The sequence below is a fragment of the Pygocentrus nattereri genome, chromosome 4 (genome assembly GCF_015220715.1).
Source record: "Pygocentrus nattereri isolate fPygNat1 chromosome 4, fPygNat1.pri, whole genome shotgun sequence".
Lineage (NCBI taxonomy): Eukaryota > Metazoa > Chordata > Actinopteri > Characiformes > Serrasalmidae > Pygocentrus > Pygocentrus nattereri.
Genome location: NC_051214.1, coordinates 142,501 through 166,348, shown reverse-complemented (window position 1 = coordinate 166,348; position 23,848 = coordinate 142,501). Strand labels below are relative to the sequence as shown.

The window sequence follows — 23,848 nt, the reverse complement described above, 5'->3', positions numbered from 1 at the left end:
GAGGCTCGAACCTGTTGGCTGAGTAACCTCGATCTGACTGTCTGCTGTTCTGCTGAGATTGTTCTAGATCTCTGAGAGGCTTTGGAGCAGTGCTGCTGCTCTGAGAGTAGAGGCCGCTGCTGTTTACTGGGTTCAGCTGTTTTTTGAGGCATTTCTTTCCTTCGTGTCCCTCTAAGAAACGAACAGGACAGAGTTCAGATGCAATAAACCTTCCTCATCACCTTTAAACCAGGGCAGAAAGCGCTGCTATTACAGGCCAGTGACCCTGTGCAGCCGTCTGTGATGGTGTTTCCCGCTGGAGGCCACTGTGTGTTCATTTGCTGGTTTATGCTTTTTAACATTTCTTTCAGGTGAAAGGTCATGTCCAGTTGTACTGAATTAATGGCCTGTTTTGCATTTGTCTAAAACAAATATTTACTCATGCATGACAGTTTGAATCTGTTTGCTTAGTAGCGATTGTTGCACTTTGAGTATGAATTTTAAAGCCACATCATTGAATATTAATGTCCTGAATCTTAGTTCAGCTGAAGCTGCTCATCTGACTGCTAACTCTTCAGGTTTACGGAGTACTGAACTCTTTAGCTTTAGAGGAGTACTGAACTCTTTAGCTTTAGGGGAGTACTGAACTCTTTAGCTTTAGGGGAGTACTGAACTCTTTAGCTTTAGAGGAGTACTGAACTCTTTAGCTTTAGGGGAGTACTGAACTCTTTAGCTTTAGGGGAGTACTGAACTCTTTAGCTTTAGAGGAGTACTGAACTCTTTAGCTTTAGGGGAGTACTGAACTCTTTAGCTTTAGAGGAGTACTGAACTCTTTAGCTTTAGAGGAGTACTGAACTCTTTAGCTTTAGGGGAGTAGTGAACTCTTTAGCTTTAGAGGAGTACTGAACTCTTTAGCTTTAGGGGAGTACTGAACTCTTTAGCTTTAGGGGAGTACTGACCTCTTTAGCTTTAGGGGAGTACTGAACTCTTTAGCTTTAGGGGAGTACTGAACTCTTTAGCTTTAGGGGAGTACTGAACTCTTTAGCTTTAGAGGAGTACTGAACTCTTTAGCTTTAGGGGAGTACTGAACTCTTTAGCTTTAGGGGAGTACTGACCTCTTTAGCTTTAGGGGAGTACTGAACTCTTTAGCTTTAGGGGAGTACTGAACTCTTTAGCTTTAGAGGAGTACTGAACTCTTTAGCTTTAGGGGAGTACTGAACTCTTTAGCTTTACGGGAGTACTGAACTCTTTAGCTTTAGAGGAGTACTGAACTCTTTAGCTTTAGGGGAGTACTGAACTCTTTAGCTTTAGAGGAGTACTGAACTCTTTAGCTTTAGGGGAGTACTGAACTCTTTAGCTTTAGAGGAGTACTGAACTCTTTAGCTTTAGGGGAGTACTGAACTCTTTAGCTTTAGAGGAGTACTGAACTCTTTAGCTTTAGGGGAGTAGTGAACTCTAGCTTTAGGGGAGTACTGAACTCTTTAGCTTTAGGGGAGTACTGAACTCTTTAGCTTTAGGGGAGTACTGAACTCTTTAGCTTTAGGGGAGTACTGAACTCTTTAGCTTTAGAGGAGTACTGAACTCTTTAGCTTTAGGGGAGTACTGAACTCTTTAGCTTTAGGGGAGTACTGAACTCTTTAGCTTTAGAGGAGTACTGAACTCTTTAGCTTTAGGGGAGTACTGAACTCTTTAGCTTTAGAGGAGTACTGAACTCTTTAGCTTTAGGGGAGTACTGAACTCTTTAGCTTTACGGGAGTACTGAACTCTTTAGCTTTAGAGGAGTACTGAACTCTTTAGCTTTAGGGGAGTACTGAACTCTTTAGCTTTAGGGGAGTACTGAACTCTTTAGCTTTAGGGGAGTACTGAACTCTTTAGCTTTAGAGGAGTACTGAACTCTTTAGCTTTAGGGGAGTACTGAACTCTTTAGCTTTAGGGGAGTACTGAACTCTTTAGCTTTAGAGGAGTACTGAACTCTTTAGCTTTAGGGGAGTACTGAACTCTTTAGCTTTAGGGGAGTACTGAACTCTTTAGCTTTAGGGGAGTACTGAACTCTTTAGCTTTAGAGGAGTACTGAACTCTTTAGCTTTAGGGGAGTACTGAACTCTTTAGCTTTAGGGGAGTACTGAACTCTTTAGCTTTAGGGAAGTACTGAACTCTTTAGCTTTAGAGGAGTACTGAACTCTTTAGCTTTAGGGGAGTACTGAACTCTTCAGGTTTACGGAGTACTGAACACTTTAGCTTTAGAGGAGTACTGAACTCTTTAGCTTTAGAGGAGTACTGAACTCTTTAGCTTTAGGGGAGTACTGAACTCTTTAGCTTTAGAGGAGTACTGAACTCTTTAGCTTTAGGGGAGTACTGAACTCTTCAGGTTTACGGAGTACTGAACACTTTAGCTTTAGGGGAGTACTGAACTCTTTAGCTTTAGGGGAGTACTGAACTCTTTAGCTTTAGGGGAGTACTGAACTCTTTAGCTTTAGGGGAGTACTGAACTCTTTAGCTTTAGGGGAGTACTGAACTCTTTAGCTTTAGAGGAGTACTGAACTCTTTAGCTTTAGAGGAGTACTGAACTCTTTAGCTTTAGGGGAGTACTGAACTCTTTAGCTTTAGGGGAGTACTGAACTCTTTAGCTTTAGAGGAGTACTGAACTCTTTAGCTTTAGGGGAGTACTGAACTCTTTAGCTTTAGAGGAGTCCTGAACTTTTTAGCTTTAGGGGAGTACTGAACTCTTTAGCTTTAGGGGAGTACTGAACTCTTTAGCTTTAGGGAAGTACTGAACTCTTTAGCTTTAGAGGAGTACTGAACTCTTTAGCTTTAGGGGAGTACTGAACTCTTCAGGTTTACGGAGTACTGAACACTTTAGCTTTAGAGGAGTACTGAACACTTTACCTTTAGAGGAGTACTGAACTCTTTAGCTTTAGAGGAGTACTGAACTCTTTAGCTTTAGAGGAGTACTGAACTCTTTAGCTTTAGAGGAGTACTGAACTCTTTAGCTTTAGGGGAGTACTGAACTCTTTAGCCTTTGGCGGAGTACTGAACTCTTTAGCTTTAGAGGAGTACTGAACTCTTTAGCTTTAGGGGAGTACTGAACTCTTCAGGTTTACGGAGTACTGAACACTTTAGCTTTAGGGAGTACTGAACTCTTTAGCTTTAGAGGAGTACTGAACTCTTTAGCTTTAGGGAGTACTGAACTCTTTAGCTTTAGAGGAGTACTGAACTCTTTAGCTTTAGAGGAGTACTGAACTCTTTAGCTTTAGGGGAGTACTGAACTCTTTAGCTTTAGAGGAGTACTGAACTCTTTAGCTTTAGGGGAGTACTGAACTCTTTAGCTTTAGGGGAGTACTGAACTCTTTAGCTTTAGATGAGTACTGAACTCTTTAGCTTTAGAGGAGTACTGAACTCTTTTTGGCTTAAGGGAGTACTGAACTCTTTAGCTTTAGAGGAGTACTGAACTCTTTAGCTTTAGGGGAGTACTGAACTCTTTAGCTTTAGGGGAGTACTGAACTCTTTAGCTTTAGGGGAGTACTGAACTCTTTAGCTTTAGGGGAGTACTGAACTCTTTAGCTTTAGAGGAGTACTGAACTCTTTAGCTTTAGGGGAGTACTGAACTCTTCAGGTTTACGGGAGTACTGAACTCTTTAGCTTTAGAGGAGTACTGAACTCTTTAGCTTTAGAGGAGTACTGAACTCTTTAGCTTTAGGGGAGTACTGAACTCTTTAGCTTTAGAGGAGTACTGAACTCTTTAGCTTTAGGGGAGTACTGAACTCTTCAGGTTTACGGGAGTACTGAACACTTTAGCTTTAGGGGAGTACTGAACTCTTTAGCTTTAGAGGAGTACTGAACTCTTTAGCTTTAGAGGAGTACTGAACTCTTTAGCTTTAGGGGAGTACTGAACTCTTTAGCTTTAGGGGGTACTGAACTCTTTAGCTTTAGGGAGTACTGAACTCTTTAGCTTTAGGGGAGTACTGAACTCTTTAGCTTTAGGAGGAGTACTGAACTCTTTAGCTTTAGAGGAGTACTGAACTCTTTAGCTTTAGAGGAGTACTGAACTCTTTAGCTTTAGAGGGAGTACTGAACTCTTTAGCTTTAGAGGAGTACTGAACTCTTTAGCTTTAGAGGAGTACTGAACTCTTTAGCTTTAGGGGAGTACTGAACTCTTTAGCTTTAGAGGAGTACTGAACTCTTTAGCTTTAGAGGGAGTACTGAACTCTTTAGCTTTAGGGGAGTACTGAACTCTTTAGCTTTAGAGGAGTACTGAACTCTTTAGCTTTAGGGGAGTACTGAACTCTTTAGCTTTAGAGGAGTACTGAACTCTTTAGCTTTAGAGGAGTACTGAACTCTTTAGCTTTAGAGGAGTACTGAACTCTTTAGCTTTAGGAGGAGTACTGAACTCTTTAGCTTTAGGGGAGTACTGAACTCTTTAGCTTTAGAGGGAGTACTGAACTCTTTAGCTTTAGGGGAGTACTGAACTCTTTAGCTTTAGAGGAGTACTGAACTCTTTAGCTTTAGGGGAGTACTGAACTCTTTAGCTTTAGAGGAGTACTGAACTCTTTAGCTTTAGGGAGTACTGAACTCTTTAGCTTTAGAGGAGTACTGAACTCTTTAGCTTTAGGGAGTACTGAACTCTTTAGCTTTAGGGAGTACTGAACTCTTTAGCTTTAGGGGAGTACTGAACTCTTTAGCTTTAGAGGAGTACTGAACTCTTTAGCTTTAGGGGAGTACTGAACTCTTTAGCTTTAGGGGAGTACTGAACTCTTTAGCTTTAGAGGAGTACTGAACTCTTTAGCTTTAGAGGAGTACTGAACTCTTTAGCTTTAGAGAGTACTGAACTCTTTAGCTTTAGGGGAGTACTGAACTCTTTAGCTTTAGGGAGTACTGAACTCTTTAGCTTTAGAGGAGTACTGAACTCTTTAGCTTTAGGGGAGTACTGAACTCTTTAGCTTTAGGGGAGTACTGAACTCTTTAGCTTTAGGAGGAGTACTGAACTCTTTAGCTTTAGAGGAGTACTGAACTCTTTAGCTTTAGGGGAGTACTGAACTCTTTAGCTTTAGAGGAGTACTGAACTCTTTAGCTTTAGGGGAGTACTGAACTCTTTAGCTTTAGGGGAGTACTGAACTCTTTAGCTTTAGGGGAGTACTGAACTCTTTAGCTTTAGGGGAGTACTGAACTCTTTAGCTTTAGAGGGAGTACTGAACTCTTTAGCTTTAGGGGAGTACTGAACTCTTTAGCTTTAGGGGAGTACTGAACTCTTTAGCTTTAGGGGAGTACTGAACTCTTTAGCTTTAGAGGAGTACTGAACTCTTTAGCTTTAGGGGAGTACTGAACTCTTAGCTTTAGAGGAGTACTGAACTCTTTAGCTTTAGAGGGAGTACTGAACTCTTTAGCTTTAGAGGAGTACTGAACTCTTTAGGCTTTAGGGGAGTACTGAACTCTTTAGCTTTAGAGGAGTACTGAACTCTTTAGCTTTAGGGGAGTACTGAACTCTTCAGGCTTTAAGGAGTACTGAACACTTTTAGCTTTAGGGGAGTACTGAACTCTTTTCAGCTTTAGGGGAGTACTGACTCTTTAGCTTTAGGGGAGTACTGAACTCTTTAGCTTTAGGGGAGTACTGAACTCTTTAGCTTAGGGGAGTACTGAAACTCTTTAGCTTTAGAGGAGTACTGAACTCTTTAGCTTTAGAGGAGTACTGAACTCATTTAGCTTTAGGGAGTACTGAACTCTTTAGCTTTAGGGGAGTACTGAACTCTTTAGCTTTAGAGGAGTACTGAACTCTTAGCTTTAGGGGAGTATGAACTCTTTAGCTTTAGGAGGAGTACTGAACTTCTTTAGCTTTAGGGGAGTACTGAACTCTTTAGCTTTAGAGGGAGTACTGAACTCTTTAGCTTTAGGGAAGTACTGAACTCTTTAGCTTTAGAGGAGTACTGAACTCTTTAGCTTTAGGGGAGTACTGAACTCTTCAGGTTTACGGAGTACTGAACACTTTAGCTTTAGAGGAGTACTGAACACTTTACCTTTAGAGGAGTACTGAACTCTTTAGCTTTAGAGGAGTACTGAACTCTTTAGCTTTAGAGGAGTACTGAACTCTTTAGCTTTAGGGGAGTACTGAACTCTTTAGCCTTTGGCGGAGTACTGAACTCTTTAGCTTTAGAGGAGTACTGAACTCTTTAGCTTTAGGGGAGTACTGAACTCTTCAGGTTTACGGAGTACTGAACACTTTAGCTTTAGGGGAGTACTGAACTCTTTAGCTTTAGAGGAGTACTGAACTCTTTAGCTTTAGGGGAGTACTGAACTCTTTAGCTTTAGAGGAGTACTGAACTCTTTAGCTTTAGAGGAGTACTGAACTCTTTAGCTTTAGGGGAGTACTGAACTCTTTAGCTTTAGAGGAGTACTGAACTCTTTAGCTTTAGGGGAGTACTGAACTCTTAGCTTTAGGGGAGTACTGAACTCTTTAGCTTTAGATGAGTACTGAACTCTTTAGCTTTAGAGGAGTACTGAACTCTTTTTGGCTTAAGGGAGTACTGAACTCTTTAGCTTTAGAGGAGTACTGAACTCTTTAGCTTTAGGGGAGTACTGAACTCTTTAGCTTTAGGGGAGTACTGAACTCTTTAGCTTTAGGGGAGTACTGAGCTCTTTAGCTTTAGGGGAGTACTGAACTCTTTAGCTTTAGAGGAGTACTGAACTCTTTAGCTTTAGGGGAGTACTGAACTCTTCAGGTTTACGGAGTACTGAACTCTTTAGCTTTAGAGGAGTACTGAACTCTTTAGCTTTAGAGGAGTACTGAACTCTTTAGCTTTAGGGGAGTACTGAACTCTTTAGCTTTAGAGGAGTACTGAACTCTTTAGCTTTAGGGGAGTACTGAACTCTTCAGGTTTACGGAGTACTGAACACTTTAGCTTTAGGGGAGTACTGAACTCTTTAGCTTTAGAGGAGTACTGAACTCTTTAGCTTTAGAGGAGTACTGAACTCTTTAGCTTTATGGGAGTACTGAACTCTTTAGCTTTAGAGGAGTACTGAACTCTTTAGCTTTAGAGGAGTACTGAACTCTTTAGCTTTAGGGGAGTACTGAACTCTTTAGCTTTAGAGGAGTACTGAACTCTTTAGCTTTAGGGGAGTACTGAACTCTTTAGCTTTAGAGGAGTACTGAACTCTTTAGCTTTAGGGGAGTACTGAACTCTTTAGCTTTAGAGGAGTACTGAACTCTTTAGCTTTAGAGGAGTACTGAACTCTTTAGCTTTAGGGGAGTACTGAACTCTTTAGCTTTAGAGGAGTACTGAACTCTTTAGCTTTAGGGGAGTACTGAACTATTTAGCTTTAGAGGAGTACTGAACACTTTACCTTTAGAGGAGTACTGAACTCTTTAGCTTTAGAGGAGTACTGAACTCTTTAGCTTTAGAGGAGTACTGAACTCTTTAGCTTTAGGGGAGTACTGAACTATTTAGCTTCAGGGGAGTACTGAACTCTTCAGGTTTACGGAGTACTGAACACTTTAGCTTTAGGGGAGTACTGAACTCTTTAGCTTTAGGGAGTACTGAACTCTTTAGCTTTAGGGGAGTACTGAACTCTTTAGCTTTAGGGGAGTACTGAACTCTTTAGCTTTAGGGGAGTACTGAACTCTTTTGCTTTAGGGAGTACTCAATCCTGTAGGCAGTACTAAATTCTTTAGCTCTGTTATGATGCTGCTCTTGTTTGCTGATTGATTAATAGAAGGACAGTATTTGTTGATCGTGCTGAGCGGCTCTTCTCCTCTGTGCCTGATTCTGCCTTTTGGCTGAGTTTAGCTCCAACCTGAAGGCTCTGAAGCACAAATCCTTTATCCAGCAGGTAAAAACAACCTCAGACAACTGCTGGTTTGCTGGAACAGGTGTGTTTGATTAACCCTTTAACTAAAGTGTAACAGCAACACTTTCTGCCACCTTCAGCCTGCAGTTTTTCACAAACTGCACTTTGGAAAAGAATTGTTTTTAATCTTAATTCGGACCATTTAACTTCTCTGAATAGAAGGTTTATGTTTAAGTTGGGGAGGTATTTAAGCCTGAAATCAGCGCTGAAATGCAGAGTTGGTCAAATGGCCCATTAAGCCCAGTTAGTCACAAAAATGTTGAATTCATCAGATGTGCTGATTGTGAAATGTTGTGTTTGCATGGTGAGAGGAGCATTGTTCTCTCCCTGGAAGCTGTTAAAGCTGAGGACATTAGAAATGAATGGCCAGGTTTCCCCGGCAGCTCGGAGTTTTATTACACGTCTTCGTGTAATAAAGGGGTTAATAAAGGTTTTCTTCCAGTCTGTGGACGCCGTTAGCGCCGCGCGGAGGAGGTTTTTGGCCTGTGTCCTGTAACTGGAGACCATCAGGAGCTGATCCTGTTACGAGTGTAAAAGGCCTCTGCTCAGAGAAGAGGCTCGCAGCTCCAGTCCTGGACCGCAGTTCGGTCGTTGCCCGGCTCAGATGCAGCTCATCTGCTCAGGGGCAGGTGTGGTGGGCGTGTTATCAGATTTGGGAACTCCTGCGGTTTGCTTGAGCAAGCAGGTTGTGTTTATGTTCCGTTTAAATAAAGTTCTGGATTTCAGGATCGTCCACCCTCCCCTTCACGCAGCCCAGCGCTAGCAAGCATAACATAATTAGCAGTTAGCGTGTTGAGCTCCTCTGACACCGGCAGTGGGGGATTCTTCACATCGCGCGATAGCTGTGTGTGTGTGAGTGTGTGATTGGGGGTCGGGGTGTGTGAGTGTGTGTGTGTGTCTGTGTGATGGGGTGTGTGTGTGTGTGTGTGTGTGTGTGTGTGTGTGTGTGTGTGTGATGGGGTGTGAGTGTGTGATGGGGGGTGTGTGTGTGTGTGTGTAATGGGGTGTGTGATGGGGTGTGAGTGTGTGTGAGTGTGTGATGGGGTGGGGGTGGGTGAGTGTGTGTGAGTGTGTGATGGGGTGTGTGTGTGTGATGCGGTGTGAGTGTGTGTGTTGGGGTGTGTGTGTGTGTGATGGGGTGTGAGTGTGTGTGAGTGTGTGTTGGGGTGTGTGTGTGTGTGTTGGGGTGTGTGTGTGTGTGTGTGATGGTGTGTGTGTGTTAGGGTATGTGTGTCTGTGTGATGGGTGGGGGTGTGTGTGTGTTTGTGTGTATGATGGGGTGTGAGTGTGTGTGAGTGTGTGATAGGGTGTGAGTGTGTGATGGGGTCGGGGTGGGTGTGTGTGTGTGTGTGATGGGGTGTGTGTGTTGGGGTGTGTGTGTGTGTGTGTGTGTGATGGGGTGTGAGTGTGTGTGAGTGTGTGTTGGGGTGTGTGTGTGTGTGTTGGGGTGGGTGTGTGTGTGTGTTGGGGTGTGTGTGTGTGTGTGTGTGTGTGTGTGTGTGTGAGTGTGTGATGGGGTGTGTGTGTTGGGGTATGTGTGTGAGTGTGTGCTGGGGTGTGTGTGAGTGTGTGATGGGGGGTGTGTGTGTGTGTGTGTGTGTGTGATGGGGGGTGTGTGTGTGAGTGTGTGTTGGGGTATGTGTGTGTGTGAGTGTGTGTTGGGGTGTGTGTGTGTGTGTGATGGGGTGTGTGTGTGTGACGGGGTGTGTGTGTGAGTGTGTGTTGGGGTGTGTGTGTGTGTTGGGGTGTGTGTGTGTGTGTGTTGGGGTATGTGAGTGTGTGTGTGTGTGTGTGTGTGTGTGAGTGTGTGATGGGGTGTGTGTGTTGGGGTATGTGTGTGAGTGTGTGCTGGGGTGTGTGTGAGTGTGTGATGGGGGGTGTGTGTGTGTGTGTGTGTGATGGGGGGTGTGTGTGTGAGTGTGTGTTGGGGTATGTGTGTGTGTGAGTGTGTGTTGGGGTGTGTGTGTGTGTGTGTTGGGGTATGTGTGTGTGTGAGTGTGTGTTGGGGTGTGTGTGTTGGGGTGTGTGTGTGTGTGTGATGGGGTGTGTGTGTGTGTGTGTGTGATGGTGTGTGTGTGTGTGTGTGTGTTAGTGTGTGATGGGGTATGTGTGTGTGTGTGTGTTGGGGTGTGTGTGTGTGATGGGGTGTGTGTGTGTGTGTCTGTGTGATGGGGTGTGTGTGTTGGGGTGTGTGTGTGTGTGTGTGTGATGGGGTGTGTGTGTGTGACGGGGTGTGTGTGTGTGATGGTGTGTGTGTGTGTTGGGGTGTGAGTGTGTGATGGGGTGTGTGTGTGTTGGGGTGTGAGTGTGTGTTGGTGTGTGTGTGAGTGTGTGTGTGAGTGTGTGATGGGGTGTGTGTGTTGGGGTATGTGTGTGTGTGAGTGTGTGTTGGTGTGTGAGTGTGTGTGTGAGTGTGTGATGGGGTGTGTGTGTTGGGGTATGTGTGTGTGTGTGCGCTGGGGTGTGTGTGATGGTGTGTGTGGGTGTGTGTGTGTTGGGGTGTGTGTGTGTGTGTGTGTGTGTGTGTGTTGGGGTGTGTGTGTGTGTGAGTGTGTGTTGGTGTGTGTGTGTGAGTGTGTTATGGGGTGTGTGTGTTGGGGTATGTGTGTGTGTGTGTGAGTGTGTGTTGGTGTGTGAGTGTGTGTGTGAGTGTGTGATGGGGTGTGTGTGTTGGGGTATGTGTGTGAGTGTGTGCTGGGGTGTGTGTGATGGTGTGTGTGGGTGTGTGTGTGTTGGGGTGTGTGTGTGTGTGTTGGGGTGTGTGTGTGTGTGAGTGTGTGTTGGTGTGTGTGTGTGAGTGTGTGTGTGTGTGTGAGTGTGTGATGGGGTGTGTGTGTTGGGGTATGTGTGTGTGTGTGCGCTGGGGTGTGTGTGATGGTGTGTGTGGGTGTGTGTGTGTTGGGGTGTGTGTGTGTGTGTGTTGGGGTGTGTGTGTGTGTGAGTGTGTGTTGGTGTGTGTGTGTGTGTGTGAGTGTGTGATGGGGTGTGTGTGTTGGGGTATGTGTGTGAGTGTGTGCTGGGGTGTGTGTGATGGTGTGTGTGGGTGTGTGTGTGTTGGGGTGTGTGTGTGTGTGAGTGTGTGTTGGTGTGTGTGTGTGAGTGTGTGTGTGTGTGTGAGTGTGTGATGGGGTGTGTGTGTTGGGGTATGTGTGTGAGTGTGTGCTGGGGTGTGTGTGAGTGTGTGATGGGGGGTGTGTGTGTGTGTGTGTGATGGGGGGTGTGTGTGTGAGTGTGTGTTGGGGTATGTGTGTGTGTGTGTGTTGGGGTGTGTGTGTGTGTGTGATGGGGTGTGTGTGTGTGACGGTGTGTGTGTGTGTGTGTGTGATGGGGTGTGTGTGTGTGACGGTGTGTGTGTGTGTGTGTGTGATGGTGTGTGTGTGTGTGTGTGTGTTGGGGTGTGCGTGTGTGTTGGGGTATGTGTGTGTGTGTTGGTGTGTGTGTGTGTGTGTTGTGGTGTGTGAGTGTGTGTGTGTGTTAGTGTGTGATGGGGTATGTGTGTGTGTGTGTGATGGGGTGTGTGTGTTGGGGTATGTGTGTGTGAGTGTGTGATGGGGGGTGTGTGTGTGAATAATAAATAAGCAGATTTGACTGTGAAATACTTTGTTGGTAAATGAAATCCTGATGACTGTCTAATAATCTAATCTGATATTTTATATTGCTCATGATGAGCCTTTAGAATTTTTAGGGTTATTCAGTTCTGCTGTTAATTGACTTTGATTATTATCTAATTATGTATGTAATTAATCTTTGAACTGTTTTGAATCAGATAAACAGCTCACAGTGAGAGCGAGCCAGGCCAAAGTACAGCCTCCTCATGGGGGTAAGGTTTGCATACTGTTACAACGAAGACCCTCGGCATTCCCCAATAATCTGAGAATTCCGTATCTCCCCATATGCATTTACATAAATTCCTTTCTTCTGAACGTTTGGGTCATTTAGAGCCAGGTGGCACAAAATCTCACAATCAGAGATGATTCACAAATAAAGTATCCGCCGCTGTCAGACGGTCAGAAGGGTAACACTAACCTGCCTCACGACAGCCTAAACCCAGCTCACACTCGGCTTCCTGTTAGTGGGTGAACAGTCCGGCGCTTTAATGAATTCTGCTTCACAATGAAAAGGAAGAGCTGACGTCACTGTGAAGACTTGGCCGCCACAAGACGGCGATTCCTGTGGTCACTTTTCTGACAGCTCCTGCTTAAAGCCCAAAAAGCCAGAATGATCGTGGGGTCCTGCTTCCACACTTCTGCTCTACGGGGAGCTTCAGTCCTCCTCACACTCACCTTAGGACACCTGTGCTATGCTTCGACAGGTGTACCTGCTCCGGTCACCAGACGTGAGAGCCTGATGGAGCTCACCTCTCCACCTTCCTCTCTGTTACTGCGAGCAAATTCCGACTGCGGCCCTGACCTCAGCAGCATGATGGAGCCGCGAGAGTGGCTGTATGATGTTGGTGCACAGGCTCCACCCACTATCTAACTTCTTAATGAGGCTTATTTTTTGTATTTTCTGAATGCTGTATGTTATGAATCATGTACTCCAGGCACCGATGTGGTGGTGTCATAACATCTTGAACATTGCGTGTGTGTTGATTTCTGTAGTAGCGGGAAACCGTGCAGCCCCAGGAGTCGCCGACCTCCGTTGTTTGTGCGTTTTGAACGCTCTCTGTCCTGACCTGACAATGCCACACATCCCAAGCGGAGGAAATAATTGAGGGTTGATGAAAGTTCTGCAGTGAGGAGAGGCTAAAGATAGTGCACCTCCTGAGGGAAATAAATGGCGTACAGATTTGACGCTTTAATAAAGCCAGTGTGCCACTAAGAGGCAGTTGTAGCGCAGAGAATGAAGGGGCCAGTCGCTGAGATGCTGCAGGCTGGGCGTAGCTGAACCTCCAGAGCCCAACAGACGAACGTTTCTGAATCACAACCACAAACTGCACCAGCCTGAGGCTTTACAGTTAAAAATACTCCCCATTACCCACAATTCAGCCCACACTTTCGTAGTTTTTGAGTTTAGATCGAATTAATTACAGCGTTCTCAGCTGTTAAGCTCAGAGATGCGCGGCCGTCTGGATTGTTTTATTCCGGCTGAGTCTCCGGTGGTGATGTCTCCACTAAATTGCACAGTGTTCACCTTTTGGAGCGAGTTCTGGACTCGGCGGTGAGCGGAAAGAGTCCAGATCCGCACTCCTCAACAGCTTTAACACTTTTTTAGCTTTTGGTTTTGTCGCTGTCTTTCTTGTTGTTGCTCTTCCAGAGTGCAGCTGGTGGGCTGCAGGTCAGGAGACGGTCGAGCACTGAGGTCTTCACATCCAAAAGTCCAGTTTAAAGTTCTGTAGTTTGTAATTACTGGTAGTTTATTGAGCTGATTGACCACCTAGTGCAGAGGTTCCCAAACGGACTCTGGCGGAATGTAAAAAATATTCTGACATTAATTTCATTTACTAAATTTAATTAGCTGCACAATTACACACCTTCACGATATGCCATGTGCATCACGATCTAACCCTAACCCATTTTTCTGAGGTGTAATAACCCAAATATAATAGTAACAATTATAATACCTGCAGTTACCTTTTACAGATCCCACTAAACCCAGTTGAACTGTGTAAATGTGACGTGACTGTAAACATGATTTGATTTGGTCTGAGGGGGTCCGGGACTATAAAACGTCTATGAATCACTGACTGTTACTGTGTAATAGACCCTCCTGCCGCCCCCGCCAAGTCTTTTTGGATGCTGAAGGAAGAAACACGAGTTTTGATTTTGTTTATTTTAATTAGCTTTGATCTTGGCTGCCACTGAGGAAGCTAAACTGTGGTATAAAGCAGTTCACTGGAAGCGTCCTGGAATCGCTGGGCCTGAGCCAGTGGTCCTCTGAGGTTCTGAAATCCTAATTGTGTCGATTTTGGAACAGATTGACGCTCCACTGTTTTTGGAGCAGCGCTCGGGCTGCTGGACGTCCCCGACATTTCTTTCTGCTTTAAGACTCAGAATTAAAAGGCAAATGCTGTCAGTGTTGGATCCACAAGCGAGAGCGAGACACGTGTGTTTATATTCTCTTTCAGCAAAAAGGAACACAGATTTAATTCATTTAGGGAAAGCCGTGTCTGTAAAATGGATTTTCCAAAGTTTTAGAACTTTGGAAAGTCGGTCATTTAGCTGGTGTAATAAAACTGCAGTGATGCTACAGAAAACCAAAGTTTAACAGAACATTACATCTCAAAGTTTTTACGGTGTGATTTAACGTCTCAATCTGAAAACGTTAAACATTAAAAATCTGTAACAAAAACATTTGAACTTTAAACTGTTTTACAGTTTAAGTTTAATACGCTTTTCATTTTGTGGGACATCTGTGATCTGGCTGCACATGTTCCAGGGGAGTTGGTGGTAAATGACCCTTTTGTTGTTCTTGTTGTTGTTAGTTTGGCTCAGAGACGATGAAACTGAAGTTTTAGGAAGAAATAGAATCCATGTTCCATAATTCCGCTGACCAATGTGACTGGAATAGCACAGAACAGGCATTTTTCTCTGTTTACTTCTGTTCTGACTCGGTTTTGGCTGCTAACGTTGGTCATTCGGTAAACACCAGAGACACTGAATGAAGAGATGAGCTGTTGTGTTTACTGAGATGTGTTGTTTGTGCAGCGAATCATTCGTCCATTCAGGTCTCGTCCTCTTCACCAGAATCACTGAGTGTCCAGAACAGTTGAAGACATGTGGTCTCCACCTTCTGCCCCTAGCAGCTGCCGGCACTCGCAGAGCTCGACTCGTCCTGCCTGCGATCTGGATCTCATCGCTCTTCTCTTGTTCGTAGAGATTTGGTGGAGGGTCACGCTGGACGTGGCAGGAGATACTCACACATGCAGCTGACAGCAAGTGTTCTGCTGTTCTGAGCAGCTGGTTTTGTACTGACTCAAAAATCCTGAAGTAAATTTGTGTTTATCTGATCAGACCAACGTCTGCACAGCAGCCAAGAGTTTCTCAGCCTGTAGAGAAACTCTGACCAGCATCAGCCTCCATTAGTCTGAGCACATCAGTCATTACTAAATATTCATCAGGCATTACTGAATATTCATCAGGCATTACTGAATATTCATCAGGCATTACTGAATATTCATCTGGCATTAGTTGCTTTAGTTGTGTTATTATTGTGCTGTCCGGTGTTGACCAGTGGAGAGTGTGTTCCTCATGTTCCGCATATTCTCAGTGCTGGTCCTGGATCACCACTGTCCAGCACATCTTGGTATTTTTCTTGATTTAACTCTCCCACTTCAACACACCATGGGCTGTAAATGAGCTGATTAGTTAGGTCAGGCGTGTTGAGGCCATCGACCCCAGAGGGACACAGTCATGGCTTTAAACAGTTTCATGAGGAGCTCCTGGTGTTGCTTATATGTTTTGCCCTGATGAAGGTCAGCAAGGCTGCAGCGTTGGCACTTTGGTTGGTTGCTGCTCCAGTTTGCTGGTTACATTGAGGGTTACGGTTTTGTTCCATGATGCTTCTAATAATAATAACAGCAGTAATGATTTTGAGCTGACTCGCCCTAAATGGCCACAGGAAGCTGTAATCAGCAGTGAGAGGGGAGTAAACTGTGCCCTAACTCTGCTGCTCCCTAAATAAACCGATATCTGGCTCCGGAGATGGAGCTGCAGAACCGCCCGAGGCTCTAAAACGGTATGAGAATGACCGGTGGCGAGGCGATGGTCACTGTGGTGGACTGTCCAAACTTAATCATTATAGAACGACTTCAGAGGTCAGGCAGTGCCGTGGCTTCTGTTACTTCCCCAAACGTTCCTGAGAGTCTTTCTGCCGTGGGATTCACCTCAGCACCTCAGAGTTTCTGCATGTATGAGGTGTTGAAATTACAGCGTCCTCTCTGTGGAGCTCCGCATCTGCTGCTGTCCGGGTCTAAAGGAGAAGGAGGTGCAGAGCTTCTGATGGGCAAACCGTCCAAAATACCAGACAATCTGCAGAGCTTTTATGATAAGAAGACTAAAGTTTGTCTAAAAGAGTTTCCCAGACTGTTGACACTCCCGGAACCCCTCAGACTTCCTGCTGTGCCACAGAAGGTTCTGTTTTGTCTGTTCCAACTTATTAAATCTTAGAAAAGTTCAGTATTGTGATGCATATTGTTTATCACAAAAAAATGTATTGAGGTATCGTGATGTTTCTGCCGTATCGCTCAGCCCTAATAGCCCCAATTTTAATTGCAGTTATATGTTTCTGAAGCTGCATTGATTCCATGTTCTTCATCTTTACTCCAGGCTTTTGCTTTATGTTCTTATTTTTCAGTATTAGGTTCTGAGAAGGTCCCGTCGCTGTGGGGCAGTGACTGTAGTGCCTCTGGAACACAGACTTTCAGAATAACAGAGTGAAACACTGAAGTGTTCCAGCGAGTTTGATCTGAGCTGGAAGCCGTTCGTGCCCCTGTGTTGGGGAAGTGTGTAAATGTGCAGCTGATGAATGAAATTAAATGAAGATGAATGTCAGAAGGCGTCATGTGACAGACCCCTGGGGGTCAGAGGGGCCTTCAGAGGAGCCTGTGAGCAGCTCCGGTCTCAGTGTGGTTGTGTGGTGTGCTCAGGGGGAGCTGAGGGTTGTTGCTGTAGTTTCTGCTTTTTGCATAAATAAAAATATTTTTATATGTAGATATTTTTACTGAGTTCATCAATAATATCCAAAATCAGTTTAGTCAGGATATATGGACCAATAAGCTTGTAGGTTCTGAGTTCTTCACTGCTGATTGGCTGAATTACATTCTGTCTGTAATCAGTTGTGGTCAACTGATGCACTGACTTCCAGCTCCTCACGCACTTCAGCTTTAAGCCACACCCACTTCCAGCTCCTCATGCACTTCAGCTTTAAGCCACACCCACTTCCAGCTCCTCACGCACTTCAGCTTTAAGCCACACCCACTTCCAGCTCCTCACGCACTTCAGCTTTAAGCCACACCCACTTCCAGCTCCTCATGCACTTCAGCTTTAAGCCACACCCACTTCCAGCTCCTCATGCACTTCAGCTTTAAGCCACACCCACTTCCAGCTCCTCACGCACTTCAGGTTTAAGCCACACCCACTTCCAGCTCCTCACGCACTTCAGCTTTAAGCCACACCCACTTCCAGCTCCTCATGCACTTCAGCTTTAAGCCACACCCACTTCCAGCTCCTCATGCACTTCAGCTTTAAGCCACACCCACTTCCAGCACCTCTCGCTCATTTCTGCTTTAAGCCACACCCTCTTATAACTTATAGATGGTAAAATGTTTCTGTTCTGTGTTCTCTTTTTATGTTCTCTGTGCTGGTTCTGTGTTTTCATTTCTCTGTGATGTGTTCTCTGTTCTGCATTGTATTGTGTGTTCTCTGTTCCACGTTCTATATTCTCTGTTCTGTGTTCTGTGCTCAATGTTCTCTGTGATGTGTTCTCTGTTCCACATTCTATGTTCTCTGTTCCATGTTTTCTACTCTGTTCCATGTTCTATGTTCTCTGTTCTCTACTCTGTTCCATGTTCTCTGTGCTGTGTTCTCTGTGATGTGTTCTCTGTTCTGCATTGTATTGTGTGTTCTCTGTTCCACGTTCTATATTCTCTGTTCTGTGTTCTGTGCTCAATGTTCTCTGTTCTCTGTTCTGTGTTCTCTGTTCTGTATTCTCTGTTCCACATTCTATGTTCTCTGTTCCATGTTCTCTACTCTGTTCCATGTTCTATGTTCTCTGTTCTGTGCTCTGTGTGGAGGTGAATGTGCTGCGGAATGTTTGTGTTGAGGTTGTGAAATGAGGCTGAGTGAATGATGTGGAGACCAGAAGCTCCGGGTGTTTCCTGGTTTTGCCGGCGCTCCTGAAAATCCGAATAAAGCTCCGTTTGTGGCTCTTTGGGCTCTACAAACACTTTATTAACTCAAAGTCTTAAAGTTTTCTTGTTAAAACCCAGCGAGGCTCATTCTGCCCTTGTGGTCTTTCCTCAGAATAAATGTCCTTCTATCAGCAAATAAACGCAACATAATTTCACGAGACTATTATCTAGTACCCTGTACTGAGTTCTGCAGTGCGTTTCACGCTCAGCGTGAGCTGGTTAGTGGAAGTCACACTCCTGGTTGGTGTTGGAAGCTGGTTGTGGTTCCGTATTCGAATAATAAATTGATAAATAAAATGATTTAAGTGTCGAGTCTCTGCAGACGGTGAGTTTAGCAGTTCAGGCTCAGTTCAGGTTCCGGCTGTTCTGTAGGTGTTTGTGTCCCTCTTTGTTCCTTTTACTCAAAGGCAGTGTTTTTAGAATCATCATGCTTTCAACCTCAAAGTTCATGTTGGAGGAACACTTATAATTATGGTTTTCTTTGTTTACATCTCTGTTTTCTATTTTTGTTTACCTTCAGATCTCAGTGGGCGGAGTTTGGAGTGTTATAGTCTGCTGGGTTCTGTTTCTGGTCTGAAAGCTCTGATATTATTGGTGATTAAGTTAATTATGTTCTCTTGTGTGCCACTGATTTGAAGAGCAGGCTTCTTCTTCAGACAGCTGTTACCCAGAATGCCCTGGCTGTTTGGAGGAGATGGGGGCTTTGTTTATGTACAGTAGCACTTCAGCATCACAGGCTTCAGTCACGGCCAAGAACAACTCGCTTCTCACCAAATACACCGGCTTCACGAGGTCAGATCCAAACCGCCGGAGCTTCTGCTGGACGTTCTCTTCCAACACTGAGTGGATGTTTTCAGAATTTTATAGTCATTTGGTTCTCAAGGCTTAGGCTCAAATTCTGGAAGTGCAAAAATACTTTTGTTTGCATAAAGAACCTTTCAGTGGAACGTTCCGGATATAAATTGGAGATGTGGATGCAAAGAACCTTTGTAAAGTTTAAAGAACCTCAACTTAATAGGTTCTGTACCAATTATATATTATTGAACTGTAGGTTCAATAATGTTTGTCCTAGAACTCTGCGTAGGTACGAATTTGTTTACATATTAGTGTTCCCTAAATCGAGGAATGATGTTTGAGTTCCTGTGGTGTGATGGTGTCTGAATGTTCTTCAGGTTTATTGGAAAATCATCTCAAGTGGCTCCTAAAGAAGCAGCTTGTAAAAGACAGAGTGTAAAGCTCAAAGCAAGAGATGCTAATAAAGAATCTAAAAGAGAAGATATTCTGGAATAAACGATTGCACGTCCAGACGCTTCCAGATGGGTGAACTGCACACAGTTAAGCTGTTAATATCTCACTATGCTTTGTGGCCTCTGAACCCTAAAAACATATAAATAATGCTCCAGCTGACCTCAGTGACCTCCATGACCTCCAGCTGACTTCGGTTTTGGATCAAGATGATCAAGCAGAAAAGTTCTAAGTGACTTTGAAGGAGGTTCATTATTTGAAATTTCAGTCATAAAGACTGTTCAAGCGTTTCAGCAGGAACACTGACAAAGTGAGCACTGCACTTTGATCTTTGGGAAAGACGTCAGTAAAACAGGGCTGGACACCATGGTGCAGCAGATGTGAGAACTCCGGTGAGAACGTAGATGCAGGACATGATCAGACTGTCAGCAAGAACGTTCTGTCCACAACACATATTGCCGGCCACTTGTCCTGTTTGAGGTAAGGGTCGTTTCTAATCAATACACAGTTATTCTGTCTGAAAGCAGGTGGTCTGTTCTGATGTAAATCATAAGCTGTGGCCTTCACAATCACCAGATCTCAACCCAGTAAAAGACCTGTGTTTGTCCACATTCTCCACCACCATTATCAATTCTTTTGGAAGGACGGTGTTCCATCCTTCCAGTACAGTTCCAGAGACTTGCAGAGTCTGTGCCAAGAAGTTCTGGCAACACATGGTGGCCCAGCACCTCGTTAAGACACTTTATATTGGTTGTCCTTAACCTTCTGTAGGCAGGAGCTCCGGAACGTAAATCGATACTGTACGCAGCTTTGGTTTATGTTTAGGGGGAATTGTGTGGATGAGGTTATTATACCTGCATGTTCATCACACAGCAGCTTTCCCTTCAAATCTAAACGTGTGCGTTTTATCATATTTCTGCTGAATTGTGCAATGATTTCCACCTTGCTCTGTGGCTGCCACGGGTGATGATGTGTTGGCACGGCAACCACTCTGTTTTCACATCCACACTCATATTTAACTCCCATTCGTATTTAACTCTTCCAATGAAGTCATGCTGCCGTACTGGGAGCGTTTATGGTCTGTGCAATTTTTACAGTGGAAAACTCTGCAGGGCTGTGTCTGCATTTCAGAGACACACGAGGAACCCAAACCACAGCCAAACACAGCGTTCACTAATGAAGACCTCAGACCTCTGGGAGAAGCTGTGATGCCAGTCCAGTTTGACCCTCATCTCACAGGAAATGACCCTTAATGTGTTTCTGTTGGTTAATGAGTTTCTGTAGGTGTGTAGTCTAGTTGTAATCTGCGTGATGCCCACCCCGAAACCCCCCTCCCCACCCCAACACATATACATACAATTTCACTCACGAAAATATACACAGTCATGTATAGATAAGGCAAAGGCACAGTTTCCTGCAGATCCTGTGAAAAGGGGAAGTGTGTCATGAAGGGGGGAACTGCCCTGAGCGCAGCTGGGGATACTGTACTGATGATGAAGTTTAGGATACTGAGGTTTATATATTATAATAATTTTATTCTGGGTTTAGCGTTTAGTAAACTGTCCAGATGTTGGAGTTTATGGAAATTCTGAGTTTAGGATATTCTGATATTGGAGTTTGGAATATTCTATTATTGGATTGTTATTGTCCTGACATGAGAGTTTAGGATGCTGTCCTGATTTTGGAGTTTAGGATGCTGTGCTGATATGAGAGTTTAGGATGCTGTCCTGATATGAGAGTTTAGGATGCTGTCCTGATATGAGAGTTTAGGATGCTGTGCTGATATGAGAGTTTAGGATGCTGTCCTGATATGAGAGTTTAGGATGCTGTGCTGATATGAGAGTTTAGGATGCTGTGCTGATATGAGAGTTTAGGATGCTGTGCTGATATGAGAGTTTAGGATGCTGTGCTGATATGAGAGTTTAGGATGCTGTCCTGATATGAGAGTTTAGGATGCTGTGCTGATATGAGAGTTTAGGATGCTGTCCTGATATGAGAGTTTAGGATGCTGTGCTGATTTTGGAGTTTAGGATGCTGTCCTGATATGAGAGTTTAGGATGCTGTCCTGATATGAGAGTTTAGGATGCTGTGCTGATATGAGAGTTTAGGATGCTGTGCTGATATGAGAGTTTAGGATGCTGTGCTGATATGAGAGTTTAGGATGCTGTCCTGATATGAGAGTTTAGGATGCTGTGCTGATATGAGAGTTTAGGATGCTGTGCTGATATGAGAGTTTAGGATGCTGTGCTGATATGAGAGTTTAGGATGCTGTGCTGATATGAGAGTTTAGGATGCTGTGCTGATATGAGAGTTTAGGATGCTGTCCTGATATGAGAGTTTAGGATGCTGTGCTGATTTTGGAGTTTAGGATGCTGTCCTGATATGAGAGTTTAGGATGCTGTGCTGATATGAGAGTTTAGGATGCTGTGCTGATATGAGAGTTTAGGATGCTGTCCTGATATGAGAGTTTAGGATGCTGTCCTGATATGAGAGTTTAGGATGCTGTGCTGATATGAGAGTTTAGGATGCTGTCCTGACATGAGAGTTTAGGATGCTGTCCTGACATGAGAGTTTAGGATGCTGTGCTGATATGAGAGTTTAGGATGCTGTGCTGATATGAGAGTTTAGGATGCTGTCCTGATATGAGAGTTTAGGATGCTGTGCTGATATGAGAGTTTAGGATGCTGTGCTGATATGAGAGTTTAGGATGCTGTCCTGACATGAGAGTTTAGGATGCTGTGCTGATATGAGAGTTTAGGATGCTGTGCTGATATGAGAGTTTAGGATGCTGTCCTGATATGAGAGTTTAGGATGCTGTGCTGATATGAGAGTTTAGGATGCTGTCCTGATATGAGAGTTTAGGATGCTGTGCTGATATGAGAGTTTAGGATGCTGTCCTGATATGAGAGTTTAGGATGCTGTGCTGATATGAGAGTTTAGGATGCTGTGCTGATATGAGAGTTTAGGATGCTGTCCTGATATGAGAGTTTAGGATGCTGTGCTGATATGAGAGTTTAGGATGCTGTGCTGATTTTGGAGTTTAGGATGCTGTGCTGATTTTGGAGTTTAGGATGCTGTCCTGATATGAGAGTTTAGGATGCTGTCCTGATTTTGGAGTTTAGGATGCTGTCCTGATATGAGAGTTTAGGATGCTGTGCTGATATGAGAGTTTAGGATGCTGTCCTGATATGAGAGTTTAGGATGCTGTCCTGATTTTGGAGTTTAGGATGCTGTGCTGATATGAGAGTTTAGGATGCTGTGCTGATATGAGAGTTTAGGATGCTGTCCTGATATGAGAGTTTAGGATGCTGTGCTGATATGAGAGTTTAGGATGCTGTCCTGATATGAGAGTTTAGGATGCTGTGCTGATATGAGAGTTTAGGATGCTGTCCTGATATGAGAGTTTAGGATGCTGTGCTGATATGAGAGTTTAGGATGCTGTGCTGATATGAGAGTTTAGGATGCTGTGCTGATATGAGAGTTTAGGATGCTGTCCTGATATGAGAGTTTAGGATGCTGTCCTGATATGAGAGTTTAGGATGCTGTGCTGATATGAGAGTTTAGGATGCTGTGCTGATATGAGAGTTTAGGATGCTGTCCTGATATGAGAGTTTAGGATGCTGTGCTGATATGAGAGTTTAGGATGCTGTCCTGATATGAGAGTTTAGGATGCTGTGCTGATATGAGAGTTTAGGATGCTGTGCTGATATGAGAGTTTAGGATGCTGTCCTGATATGAGAGTTTAGGATGCTGTCCTGATATGAGAGTTTAGGATGCTGTGCTGATATGAGAGTTTAGGATGCTGTCCTGATTTTGGAGTTTAGGATGCTGTGCTGATATGAGAGTTTAGGATGCTGTCCTGATATGAGAGTTTAGGATGCTGTGCTGATATGAGAGTTTAGGATGCTGTCCTGATATGAGAGTTTAGGATGCTGTCCTGATTTTGGAGTTTAGGATGCTGTCCTGATATGAGAGTTTAGGATGCTGTGCTGATATGAGAGTTTAGGATGCTGTGCTGATATGAGAGTTTAGGATGCTGTGCTGATATGAGAGTTTAGGATGCTGTCCTGATATGAGAGTTTAGGATGCTGTCCTGATATGAGAGTTTAGGATGCTGTCCTGATATGAGAGTTTAGGATGCTGTGCTGATATGAGAGTTTAGGATGCTGTCCTGATTTTGGAGTTTAGGATGCTGTCCTGATATGAGAGTTTAGGATGCTGTGCTGATATGAGAGTTTAGGATGCTGTCCTGATATGAGAGTTTAGGATGCTGTGCTGATATGAGAGTTTAGGATGCTGTGCTGATATGAGAGTTTAGGATGCTGTCCTGATATGAGAGTTTAGGATGCTGTGCTGATATGAGAGTTTAGGATGCTGTCCTGACATGAGAGTTTAGGATGCTGTCCTGATATGAGAGTTTAGGATGCTGTCCTGATATGAGAGTTTAGGATGCTGTGCTGATATGAGAGTTTAGGATGCTGTCCTGATATGAGAGTTTAGGATGCTGTGCTGATATGAGAGTTTAGGATGCTGTCCTGATATGAGAGTTTAGGATGCTGTCCTGATATGAGAGTTTAGGATGCTGTGCTGATATGAGAGTTTAGGATGCTGTCCTGATATGAGAGTTTAGGATGCTGTGCTGATTTTGGAGTTTAGGATGCTGTCCTGATATGAGAGTTTAGGATGCTGTCCTGATATGAGAGTTTAGGATGCTGTGCTGATATGAGAGTTTAGGATGCTGTCCTGACATGAGAGTTTAGGATGCTGTCCTGATATGAGAGTTTAGGATGCTGTGCTGATATGAGAGTTTAGGATGCTGTCCTGATATGAGAGTTTAGGATGCTGTCCTGATTTTGGAGTTTGGGATATTGTCCTGATTTTGGAGTTTGGGATATTGTCCTGATTTTGGAGTTTAGGATGCTGTCCTGATTTTGGAGT

The 23,848-nt window shown here is 44.2% G+C and overlaps 1 protein-coding gene across 2 annotated transcripts in view; it reads left to right on the top strand.

Moving 5' to 3' along the window:
• nt5dc1 (5'-nucleotidase domain containing 1) overlaps positions 1 to 23,848 on the top strand; it is a 68,101-nt gene that overhangs the window by 14,163 nt on the left and 30,090 nt on the right. The gene's annotated exons all lie outside the window — the stretch shown is intronic.